General features: G+C 38.9%; 1 long non-coding RNA gene across 2 annotated transcripts in view; it reads right to left on the bottom strand.

Annotated features, from left to right (window-relative positions):
* Nucleotides 1-13443, bottom strand: part of LOC119864158 — a 78655-nt gene that overhangs the window by 29171 nt on the left and 36041 nt on the right. The gene's annotated exons all lie outside the window — the stretch shown is intronic.

Raw genomic sequence — 13443 nt, 5'->3', positions numbered from 1 at the left:
CAAAATTTAACCTTCTGGATGAGCACAATAGAAGGAGCCCTCAGGGAAGAGGGGGGTGGGAGCCGGTCTACAGTGATCTGGCCACCCTTGCCTTCTGGAAAGAGGAATGGGGGCTCTGGTCAGGCCTTCCTTGTCCTGGGAAGAGAGGAGAGTGAGCTGGGAGTGAAAGACTCTCCTTGGGGAAAACCTTCCTTCTTTAGTTAGTTGCTGGAGCCCAAGGGATATGTTTTTCTTTCTTTAAGATTTCCAGCCTCCCTACTTGATCCCATTACTGCCAAGTTGCACACAAACACGCCCTTTAATCCAGACGTTTTCTGGGCCCTCTGGCCACATCTTGATTTCTTCTCCTGGTTAGGGTTCCATGCTGGGCCTGGTGCTCACACAGAATTGCACGTGGGGAAATTGCCTAATAAATCATAGTGATCTTGGGCTCCTTATATAAATGGGGTTTTTCTTCATATATCTTCTACCTGGTGCAAAATGCATTGAGGACTGATTTTCTATGAGTAATTGTGCAATTTTATGCATTTGCAAGAACTCAGGTCTTTAATAAATCAGACCTTTGGAGTCCTTGGAGTGTTTTTCTTTATACCACTGACTTGAACATTTTGTATGGTTTGTGGTCATTTGTTTTTTTAATATTCTGGTTGGTTTTCAGTTTGCTTGGTGGTGTTGGCTGCAGACTTGTAATTTCTGCTAGAGTTGAATTTTCCACTCAGAGCAATTTTATAGCTCTCCAGTGTTCATGGAGACTAGAATGAACATTTTTGCCAATTTTGACCAACTTCATTGACAGACTCAGAATCTTAAGTGTGGGCCAGATAATGGACGTGATTCATATATTACAAGCACCCCTGTTGATTTGCCCAGAATCTGATGCTGGCCTCCTGTGAATAACATTCTCCAGCCTTCTCCCTCCAGTGTCTTGGAGTATGCAAGGCCCTATCCCACATGAAACCCAAATGTTATCCCTCATTTCTAGCACATACTCTTTAGGGTCAGTAAAATCCTTTGGGAGAGATATAGTGTCTACAAAACCCTGAATATCTTTCCTTTTGATTATGTATGAGGTGAGAGAACGTTTAGTGCTCAGAGCTGAAGCAGAATTATCACTCATCAACCCATCAGACCGGTTTTATAAAGAAAAACAGTATTATAGTAGTCTACCGCATGGGAAGGCAACATGATTTTAGAGAGGCTCTCCCATTCTGTTTTACAGGAATGATCTCAGGAGAATGACAGATAACTCAGATGTCATTTAAGGATAGCTGACATAAGACAATACTTGCCTAATGTCATATATCAAGGCAATGGAAACTCAACACACACGAATCCATTGTATGTAATCTAGCTGTAGCTAAAATTAATGCTAATTATTATGTATGAGCAGAAGCTCTAAGTGAGTTTCAATTCCACATGGAGAACACCACCTTCGGAGAAGTTGGGGAGGGGAATTAGCAACATTTAGGCATCTGCTCTGTGGTCCATGCCTTGCCTTTATTAAACCTAAATAAAGCTGGAAGGAATCATGGATCACATTTTACAGAGTAACCACTCAAAACAGGAAAACTAAGGAACACACTCAAGGTTGCACAATTGATGATTGGCAGAGTTGAACTAGAACCCAGGTTCCCCCCTTGACGACACAGTTATCTCCTTTACCTTACATAGAGTCTTGAGTTTCAGTTTTGAGACCTAAGCAAAAGTTGGCAAACCGTACTGAGCTCATCATCACTTCCAATTTTCCTGCCATCACTAAAGTGATACTCCCTTGCGAGTATTCATTCAATGCCCACCATTCAACATTTTGCTGAGGACCAACAAATATACACATGAAATGTAGGGTAATTCCTGTATTCTAGAAGCTGGTGATCTAGATGGAAAGACAGGAGGGACCCATGTACAAGTTTAATAACCATGCAAAGTTGTATTGAACATGGCCTCCAATTATTTATTCCTTCTGTCATTTACAGTCAACGAAAGCTCATTTTCCTAAAGCATAATTTATTAAAACACACTTCCAAAGCAATTAAGGGAGCTTAATGTTAAAACCTGGGTGACACAAAACATTTAAAGTAAGACCGGAAGGCCAGAAACACTTCGGATAAATGAGGACATTCAGCCAGGAGCCTTAGATACAGCAGGAACCTCTAAATATTGAAGCAAAGTGTAAGATCCAAATGGACTTGGCTATCCTCTTTAGTTCCACTTGAGAAATGCACTCTTTCCAGATATGAAATATAAAAAGAATTTATTCAAATAGATACATATGCATCAGAGCCTCCGAAGGTCACCCAGGAATTGACTGTAAGTAACAGAGATTATTTGAGGAAGTCCCCTGAGATCTGATTTAGGACAAAGGTGTGGGTGGCAGTGCGGATGATTTTTAAGAATTAAGAATATGTGAAATCACATCCAGTTAATCACAGAGTGAGAAAGTCACTTCCTTTTCAGTGGTCAGAATATCTCAGATCTAAGTCCTTGGCTCTAATACTCTCCAAATCTGCTAGCTTTCCATTCTAACAAAGGGAACAATGACCTGCAGCTAAATGCCTTCTGTAGGTGAGAGAATCTCAGTGACAGTTTAAAATGTGGTTTTAGGGATCCCTGGGTGGCGCAGCGGTTTGGCGCCTGCCTTTGACCCAGGGCGCGATCCTGGAGACCCGGGATCAAATCCCACATCGGGCTCCCGGTGCATGGAGCCTGCTTCTCCCTCTGCCTGTGTCTCTGCCTCTCTCTCTCTCACTGTGTGCCTATCATAAATAAATTAAAAAAATAAAAAAAAAAAAAATGTTTTAAAATGTGGTTTTATTTATTTGTTTTCATGGTTTCCTTCTATTTCTAACAAGTGAGACTAGTTTTTAGGTATTTCTCTCTAAAATAAATTTATTTTTTTTCCAGTGAGATTAGTAATCCTAGTGGTCTAAATTCAGAAATCTAACATTAGCAATGGTCGAGGAGGGTATGGGTCCGTGAGATACCTTAATGTGACTGGAGGCAGAGTAAACTGGTGTGACCACTTTGGAAAACAATTGAACATCTGCTTGCCCCCACGAACCACTGGTGTGTCCATGCCCGACATACATTTTTATACTTGAGTAACAGGCCAGATGCAGAAAAAGGTTCATAGGAGCCCTCTGAACAATAGCAAAATTATGGAAATCACCCCATCCCCAATGTAGGTAGAAGAGTGGATGAAAAAACTGATAAATTCACATAATGGAATATTACACAATCGTCAAAATGAGTGAACTATAGCCATGCAGAACAAGGATAAATCTAAGTTCTATAAAGTGTATGGGGCACCTGGGTGGCTCAGTCAGTTAAGTGTCTGCCTTTGGCTCAGGTCATGGTCCTGGGGTCCTGGGATTGAGCCCCACATTGGGGGGGGGGGTCCCTGCTTAGCAGGGGGTCTGCTTCTCCCTCTGCTCCCTGTTCATGCTCTTTCTCTCTCATAAATAAATAAATAAATAAATAAATAAATAAATAAATAAATAACAAAGAAACCAATAAAGTGTAATGTAAAGTGGAAAAAGTAAGACTCAAAATATCACACATAGATTCTCTTCTTAAGGTTGAGAGCAACTGAAGTAAAAATGCACATTTTTAGATATACATATTGATGAAATGAGACTGTTTAGAAAAGGAAGCAACAGGGGCACCTTGGTGGCTCATTCAGATAAGTGTCTGCCTTCGGCTTAAGTCATGGTCCCAGGGTCCTGGGATCAAACCCTGAGTTGGCTCCCTGTTCAGCAAGGAGTCTGCTTATCCATTTCCCTCTGTGGCTCCCCACTGTTGTGCTCTCTTTATCAAATAAATAAAAAAATCTTTAAAAAAATAGAAAAGGAAGCAACATAATAAACAGAAGCTTCAAGATGATTCTGAGGTGGCACGATGCAAGAAGATAGTTTGCGGAAGGGATCACACAGCTGCCTTTTAGGTGATTGTCACCTCCTGGCTTTCACTGAGGGTGGTAGGTTACAGACACTTGTTACACTATTCAAAGGAATTAAGTAACTAACAAAAAGAGGAAAAAGAAGCCGTGACAGGGTCAATGGCGAGAGGCTATCAGCAACCAAATACTATGATGAACTCAGTTCCATGCATTTGAGGTCCAACAGGAAAAACGAGAGCATTGAAAGGAAGATTCTGAGCAAAATAATGGTGCAGGTGTGCAGAAGAATGCAGCGAACTGAAATCTGAAAAGTACTGTACTGGGGAAAGGCCTTTCTCCAGAAGGCTAGTTTGGATGGTTCAAATACCCTGAAGTGCCTGAATTGAGGGGCCAATTTGGAAAGCATCTGATTTGAAAATGAAGTTAACCACAGAGGCGGAAACAAACAAGGAATTTGAGGGCAGTACAGGTTCCACGTGGAAGCTGTGGACAAAACAGGACATACACACCCCTGAGCGTTAGGCCTGAAGGCTCAGGGCATCAAGGGTGGCGCTGAGTCCTGGAGGCGTCAGCTGTGATCGTGCTATGTGAGCATGTTGTGACATCTGAGGCCTCGCTGCCTCTCCACATTCTTAGCCTACAGTCAGTCTGGAGTACTTACCAGTAACCTACCATTTTTCAGAAAGAATTTAAGATGATTTGCAATAATATTTAAAGTGTACAAGTTAGGGGTGCCTGGGTGGCTCAGTTGGTTAAGCGTTCAACTCTTGATTTCAGTTCATGTCATGATCTCAGCGTGGAGAGATAGAGCCCCACCTTGGACTCTGCTGGGCTTAAGATCCTCTCACCCTCTCCACTCTCCCTCCCTCTCCACTCTCATGCTTGTGCACACCTACTGTCTGAAATAAATAAATCTTAAAAAAAAAAAAAAAGTACAGCAAGGTAATTAGGTGAGAAGTAGGTGAAGAATAAATGAGTAAAAGTACGTGGAAGAAGCCAAATCAGAGTCAGCAGCACTTCTCATACAGAAAACGTGTGCAGCAGAAAGTTGTCCAACACACTCGCTCCGTAACAGATGTGGAGGACAGTGAGCATTATCTTTAGCTGCACGTTTGTAGGATTCCCAGGCACATTCTTCAAATATTGATCTCACAGAGTTCTTCAGTTGAATGTAAATATAATACTGTTTTTTTTTTTTTGTTTGTTTGTTTGTTTTTGAGAAAGCCTTCTTGAGAGAGCAGCTAAGTAAGTCTGCCAGTTTTGGGTGACTTAACTTACCAGAGGGTAGGGTAAGTTTTTAACTTGCAAAAACAAAGGGAGGGTATAAGTCTTAAATGACTTCTACTAACCAATAGCAGTTTCTGCAATATTTCTGGCAGGAGCACTGTGAGGTCCATTTCCTGAATTGTTCTGGAAGTAGGTATTCATCTCTAAACAGAGAGGTCCGTGTGCCCCAGATTCTTGATGGATAAGTGGAACAGTTGGATGCTGACATGCAAAAGGGGCCAGACGGGGGTCATCCATTCTCTACATCAGGGGAGGGCAGGAGATGCAGATTGTGATTGGAGACTTGGGAATGGGACCTCGGTGAGTTAAAATATTCTCTTCTGTAAGAGATGGAGTAGGACAGAAGACATGGAGTCTAGAATAAGAATAGGGACGACCCAAGCTGGCAAAGTGTGAAGAAACAACAAAACAAAAGAATAGAAGTAGTGAGATGATGAAACATCCACAGGAGTGTTTATTCCTGGGAGGCCCATTAGTGCTTTTTCCCACTTGGAAAGGGAAGCGGGATGGGGCTGCAGGCTGTGGAATGAGAAGAAACACAGGTCCCTGGAGAAGATGAAGTGAGGAAGGAGCTGTGGGCTGCTTGGGGCTGGACATGTGAGGGTGCAACCAACCAAAGAGGCAGAGTGATAGTCCAGGCTCCAAGGCTCTGAGCATTGCCTTTCAGGTGGCAGCCCATCTTTTTATGCCTTTCTTCTGAGTGAGGGCCCTGGCTCTGTGTGGGCACCTGTTTTGCTGTGTATGATTTCAGCTGGTGTTATTCCCCAAAGTAATGAACTCTTTTTAGTTGCTAGGGAAATAATTCTTGTTTAAAATCAACCCTTTCAATAAGCACTGGTCCAGAAACTAGAGTACACAAGATGTGGCAGGAACCAAAAAGAAACCAGTAATAGACGATTACTCTCAAAATTCCATTTTTTTAAAAAACCATTTGGAACCGACTTGAGCAATATAAGAGTTGAGATTTCCGGTTGAAATATTCCAAGGATGTCACACTATTCCTCTTCAAATGCCAATAAAGTTGAGATAGTAATAAATCAGCGTGAGACATTCCTTAAAATCTGTACCTGAGGAATGACTCCAAAAGGAATCCCTGAAAAACACAGATTGTATCTTTTCCAGTGTCTCAAACTGTGAGTCCCACTTGGCTTTGACACCTTATATCCTTTGATAGTTATATCAGGTATTCATCACCACACCTTATACGATAGCCCTTACTTTCTCCTTTTTTAAAAAAAAGCACAACAAACTTCAAAACAAGTCTTTCCGGCAGAAGGAGATGAAGCCAAAGGAGCCAAAGTGAACATGAGTTGGCTGGATGGCTGCCATGAATGCACCTCAACTCACCAGGGCACAATGTCCTGGTGAAGACACGAGGAGAGGGAGAAACAGATGGCTAGCAAAGGAGAAAGCTGAGCCCAATGCTATTACAATTTTTGGTCAGTTCCATGGGGCGCCTGGGTGGCCTAGTCGGTTAAGCATCTGCCTTCAGCTCAGGTCATGTGGCATGATCCTGGGGTCCTGTGATCAAGTCATATGTTGGGCTCCCTGCTTGGAGGGAAGCCTGCTTCTCCCTCTCCATCTGTCCCTCCTCCCTCCCTTGTGGTCTCTCAAGCCTGCTCTCTCCCTCTAATAAATAAGTAAAGAAATAAAAACAATTTTTGGTCAGTTCCTGATTTTTTGTGCTATAGTGGTACAAATTCTGGAAAAAGAAAATTATGAGTACTTCCATTGGTTGAACTTTCATGCAAAAAAAAAAAGTCTGATAAAGTTCCATGCACCTGTAAGCCAGGTACTGACTGAGATCCCCAGGCTTAGCAGATCTTTCAAGCTAACAGCTCAAGGTAGAGGAGCCAGGAGCTGGTTTCCCAGAAGTGAAGAAGGATGGAAAGGAAGAAAAAGAAGTAGGACAAAGAGATTTCTTTGATGTTAAATTGGAGTGTAAAAAATTTCTTAGATCCTAACTGATCGTGCCTAGTTAGAACCTGATCCCATGGTATTCAGTAAAAAATATTAAGTCCATTTATTATCTTTACTAGACTATATTAAGTTGAGCCATAGCAAGTATTCAACCATTTTTGACCTACAAAACCCAATTTCATATGATTCAATCTGATAAATATCCCATTATAAACTATATAATTAAAACAAATAAAATGAAATTGGGTCAAGAATCAGTGATATGAAGCTCAAATACATGCATTATTTTTCTCATTGGAAATTTCTGAAGAGTCGGGTACATTTTTAAAAAATATTTATCCTAGCCCCTTAATTTCTGTTTGAGAAATGCGGCCTCATGAGGCTAATACTTGTATAAGACCATACATTTCAGTAAACGTAATGGATGTGAAATTAAAAAGGGTTGCCTTCAGGATATTTATGAATCAATCTACAATCTGTCCATGTCACTGATGAAAAAGCCCTATCAACAATATGGTTCTTAACAGAGGAAAAGTGTGCTCAGGGGGCCTCCTGAAACATTGGAGAGAGCAAATAACTCTGTTCTCACCTGCTTGATGGTGGAGATAAGGGAGGGAAGGGGTGCAGACTTACCCTACCCATCTCCATACTGGAGCTACTAGGGCTCGAAACCCTCACTGACCAGCGATGGCTGGGTTTCCTGGATGGGAACATTGGGTCAAGCCTTCCTCCTTCACCTTGGCTAAAGCCTAGAGTTGAGACTAAAAGAACCGAGGGCAGACATCACTAAGGATCAGTCTGTCCCAGGTAGTCCTAAGGAGGGAGGAATTCTCATTACTCTACATACTAAGTCTTCTAAATGAAAAGAAACTAAGCCTCGTAGGAAGTGGCTTAAAAGGAGCAGAATGGTTGGAGCCTAGCTAGTAGGCAACTGGGGAAGTAGCTTTCACTACTGTGCAGACAGAGGCTTCAAAAATAACAGCATGAGGCTATCTCTGGGATTGTTAACTACCTAGGATGGTTTCCATTTTCTAAGAAAGAAATGGGAGGGTGGGAATTGGGGAGAGGGAAAGGGGAGCCAGATTCCCAAGTAGTTGCAGGTAAGAGGCCCCAGCGAAGTCTCTTGACAAGGCAGCAGTTAAAGGCTGCTGTCCAGGCTTTTTCCCAAAAGATACTGAAACCAGCAGTGGGAGCTTCAAAGAGATGCTGAGTAAAGAAGCAGAGTACGGGAAGAGCCACATCTTCAGAGTAGCAGCTCTGAAATAGAAGTAAATGCAAGAAGGCACCGTACAGGGCTGCCATTCCGCATGAATGTGAGGCTCCAGGCAGTCAATACTGAACAGCTGAATCGTAAATCTGAGACTCTTCCAACGTCAGTCGCAGAAGTTTCATGATATTGCTGTAGCCTAGAAACTGAGACAAGATCAAATACATCATCCATTCCACCACAAAATATACCTTTTATTAATCCTAGATGCCAACTACTCCTTGCTTAGCTGTACTTCCTAAATGGAATGATTTACATGGACAAATGTTACTTCATTCTTTAAGATGAAGGACTGTGGTACAGCGCTATTCAAAAGAGTCCTGTATTTTGAAGGTAATATAAAATATTTTATATTTGTACAGCACTTGATAATTTGTACAAGTGCACGTGCATTATCTATGCCTGTGGGCTTTATAATAATTCTAAGAAGTGAATGTTACAGGCATTCTCATTTTACTGATAATTAGCTTCATTTTATTTATCTTTGCATTCTGTACATTTTCACATATGGATTTACTAGTACACACTACTCCAGTGGTTCTCCAAGTGTGGTTTCTGGACCAGAAGCATCAGTGTCACTTAGGCACTTGTTAGAAAGGCAGATTCTTATCTCCCACCTGATACACTAAATCAGAAACTTATGGTGTTTTAGATGACTTTGATGCATGATCAAGTTTGAGAATCACTGCACAATGCTCAGCTTCACTTCACTTCTTAAGAAAATCTGGAGGGCTGCAGAATATATGTCAAATGGCTCAGATCTCCACGTGCTGGATTTAGAATATTTGCCTCACCAGCTCCAGAAGCTATAGATCCCAGAGCCAACTTGTTATTCCAGAGCTGATCCACTAGTTCTTTTTCTCCACTTTGAGTTTCTAGAATTAACTTAGATTTGGATCCTATGAAAGACAAAGTGCACCACCCACCTAAGGAAATGCTTTTACAGCAAAATGTTCATTCATGAAGACCACCTCAAACAAAAGGAAATGTCAATTGGCAAACCAGCAGGCTTATTAATCATGGCCACCCCAGAGCTAGTGGGATGATTCATTATGAGGCAATATCTTTGCCAATATCACACTATCTTGATTCTTGTAGTTTTACAGTAAAATCTTAAAATATTATAATCTCTTGAACTTTATCTTCTTTTTAAAAATTGCTTTAGCTATTCTAAGTTCCTTTGCTTCTACATAAATTTTGGAATTAGTTTGCCTAGATCTGCGAAAAAGAAAACACTACTGGGATTTTAATTGGGAACGTATTGAATCAATTTTGTGAGAATTGACAACTTTACTATGTTGAGTCAATTCATAAACATGTTATGTTATCTCCAATTATTTTGGTCTTATTTGATTTCTTTCATTAGCACTTTATAGTTTTCAGATTTCAGAATCTGTATATGTTTCATTAAATTTCTCTAAATATTTCATTTCTGACCCTATTATATATATATGTATATATGTATTTATTTATTTATTTAAATTTTTTATTTGCCTGTATCTTGCTAATGTATAGAAATACATTTCTATATAATACAGTACAGCTTTCTGTGTATTGTGCTTACATCCTACAACATTGCTAAACTCACTTTTATTCTAGAAGGCTTTTTTCTCCTATTCCTTAGGATTGTCTATAAAGACATTCATGTTATCTGTGAATAGGGATAGATTTATTCCTTTTTCCCATCTGTATGCCTTTTCCCCCCTTATTTTCTTCTTTTTTGCCTTATAGCTCTAACACAGTTAGACAATGCTGAATAGGTAAGTTGAGACTGAATAACTAATAATATGACAATAGTAAGCCTTTTTCTATGAAACAATTGCTTTAAATGTAAATGGATTAATTTTTCCAATCTAGAACAGAGTGGTTGAGTAGATTAAAAATTTCAGAAGCAGATGGCTTTACAGATTAATTCTATCAAATATTTAAAGAAGAATACCAATCTTTCTCAAACTCCTCAAAAAAAATGAAGAGGAAATATTCTCAAACTCCTTTTACAAGGCACAAATCACCCTCATAATAAAGCTAGATTAAAAACACTATAAGAAAATAAAATTTTAAAAAAAGAAAATAAAATTATAGGTCAATATCTCTGATGAACATACATGCAAATATACTCCAAAAATACTAGCAATCCAGATTCAGCAGTGCATTAACAGGACCATAGACCATCATCAGTTGAGATTTATGCTTGGGATGTGAGGATGATTCAAATCAATAAATGTGATTCACCACATTAACAAAATAAAGAAAAATAAAAAACAAAGGCTAAAGACCATATAATATAACCATATAAAAAGTGTTTGGCAAAATTCAACAACCTTTCATGATAAAAAATTTTGACAAATAAAGTATAGATGTACCTCAACATAATAGTGGCCATATTTGATAAGACCACAGCTAACATCCCATCCAATGGTGAAAATGTTGAAACTTTTTCCTCTAAGATCAGGTATGAGACAAGGTTTTTCACTCTCACCATCTCTATTCAACATTTTATTGGAAATCCTAGCCTGAGAAATCAGAGAAGAAAAAGAAATACAAGATATCCAAATCAGAAAAGAAGAATTAAAACTGTCTACATTTCAGATGACATAATCTTATATATAGAAAAGCCTAAAGACTCTACCAAAAAACTTTAGAACTAATAAAAAAAAAACCTCAGTAAAGTTTCAGGATACAAAATCAATGTACAAAAATCAGTGGCATATCTGTACATCAACAACAAACTATCTGTAAAAGGACTTAAGAAACAATCCCATATACAATAGCATCAAGAAATTTTTAACACTTAGGAATAAATTTAGCCAGGAAGGCAGAAGATCTGGCCTTGAAAACTATAAAACAATGATTAAATAAATTGAGCAAGTCACACATAAATGGAAAGATATCCCATGTTCGTATTGGCAATAAAACAAAACCAGTGGGACTATGTCAAAGGTAAAAGCTTCTTTACAGCAAAATAAATAATCAGCAAAATGAGAAGGAAACCTATGGAATAGGAAAAAATATTTGCAAACCATATATCAGAGAAGGAGTTAATATCCAAAATGTGTAAGGAACTCCTATGACTCAATAACAAAACAATAATTAACTCAATTAAAAAAATGGGCAAAGGATCTGAACAAACCTTTTTTTCCAAAGAAGACATACAAGTGGCCAATAGGTATATGAAAAAATATTCAACATCACTAAGCAGCAGGGAAACATAAATCAAAACTACAATGAGGTATCACCTTACATCTATTAAGATAGCTGATATCAAAAAGACAAGAGATAACAAGTGTAAGCAAGGATTTGGAGAAAGGGGACCCCTTGTACACTGTTGGTAGGAATGTAAACTGGTGTAGTCATTATGGGAAGCAATATGGAGCTTCCTCAAAAAAATTAAAAATAGAACTACTGTAAGATGCAACAATCCAACTCCTTGATATATATCCATAGGAAATAAAGTCAGGATCTCAAGAGTTACCCGTACTCTTATGTTCATTGCAGCATTATTCATAATAGCCAAGATATGTGCCCACTGACAGATGAATAGGTAAAGAGAATAAGGTATATGCATACAATGGAATATTATTCAGCCATAAAGAGAAGGAAATCTTGCCATTGGGACAACATGGGTGAACCTGGAGGACATTAATGCTAAATGAAATAAGTCAAATACAGAAAGACAAGCACTATCTGATCTAACTTATGTATGTGGAATCTAAAAAACTTGGACTCACAGATAATGGAGAGGAAGGGTGATTGCCCAGGGACGGGGGTTAGGAGAAATGGGGATGTTTGCCAAAGGATACAAACTTGCAGTTATAATATGAATAAATTCTGGGTATCTGATGTATGGGGGGGTGATCATAGTTAATAATAATGCAATATATACATGAAGTTTGCTAAAGTGTTCTCGCCACACTCAAAAAGATTTTAAGCATATGAAGTGATAGATGTGTTAATTAACTCGATTATAGTGTCAATTCCACAATGTGTACATATATTAAACCATCACGTTCTAAGCTTTCAAAAAAATCTCATCCTACAACCCAAAGAGAGGCAATTTTTATCAGTCATACTTCAATATAACTGAAAGCATTTCTTTTAATTAAAAAAAAATTGTAGGTTTGAGTCTTTCAGCAAACTTGGAGTTTTTAGCCATTATACCTTAATACATCCTTTCAGCATCACATTCTTTCTCTTCTTACCTTGAAATTTAGATAAGTATGTTAGACCTTTTGTTATTGCCCCCTGAAGTTCTCTTCAATTGTCTTCAGGGTTTTTGCACTTGTTGCTCAGATTGGATCATTTCTGTTGGCCTCTTTTCATGTTTATGGATTCTTTCCTTTGTTATATCCTACTGTTTTTGAACCCATCATTGAGTTTTTTACTTATATTTTTCCGTTCTAAAATTTTCATGTGGTTCTTCTTTGTATCTTCATGGTTTTGAGTTTCAATTTTAATATTTTTTCAAGTGTTTGCAAATATCAATGTGAACATATTTATAATAACTTTATTTTCCAACATCTGTGTAATCGTAGCGTTTGCTTCTGTAGATTGTCATTGTCTACATGAGTTTTAGTCTTCATCATTCATTATGTGCTGAGTAATTTTATATCCTGGACATTTGATACTAACTTGTGAGACTCTTGATTTTGCTTCAGTTTCATGGGAAATGTTATTTTAGTTATAGACAGTAACTGAATGGCCTAAGTTCAGGCTACAAATTCCAACCCATCTTTTGTTGTTGTGGTTCCAATGTCAGTTCAGTTTTTGAAGCCTCTGTACAGTTCTCTAGATCTATCACAGTGTAGGCCACCCAATGGCCAACCTGTGGCATGGGTAGTGGTCTGTCAGCTTAATTCTCAAGGTATTTGGTATCAGAATTAGAACTGGATTCACATATGTGCAGCTCAGGGGTTCCTAAACAACTTTATGGACAGCTTTCCTGAGCTCCTCCTTCATGATGGTCTCTTTAGTACATTCAGTTTCCAAGAGGCTCTTGTTTTCACTCTTGTAGGCAGGAATTTGGAGTTCTAGTTATACCCTATTCTGTACACACTTCCATGATTCTACCAAAAAA

Source organism: Canis lupus, chromosome 18 (genome assembly GCF_011100685.1).
Source record: "Canis lupus familiaris isolate Mischka breed German Shepherd chromosome 18, alternate assembly UU_Cfam_GSD_1.0, whole genome shotgun sequence".
NCBI classification, from domain to species: Eukaryota; Metazoa; Chordata; class Mammalia; order Carnivora; family Canidae; genus Canis; species Canis lupus.
Note: the sequence above shows the minus strand (reverse complement) of the source record. Positions and strands in the feature narration are given on the sequence as shown.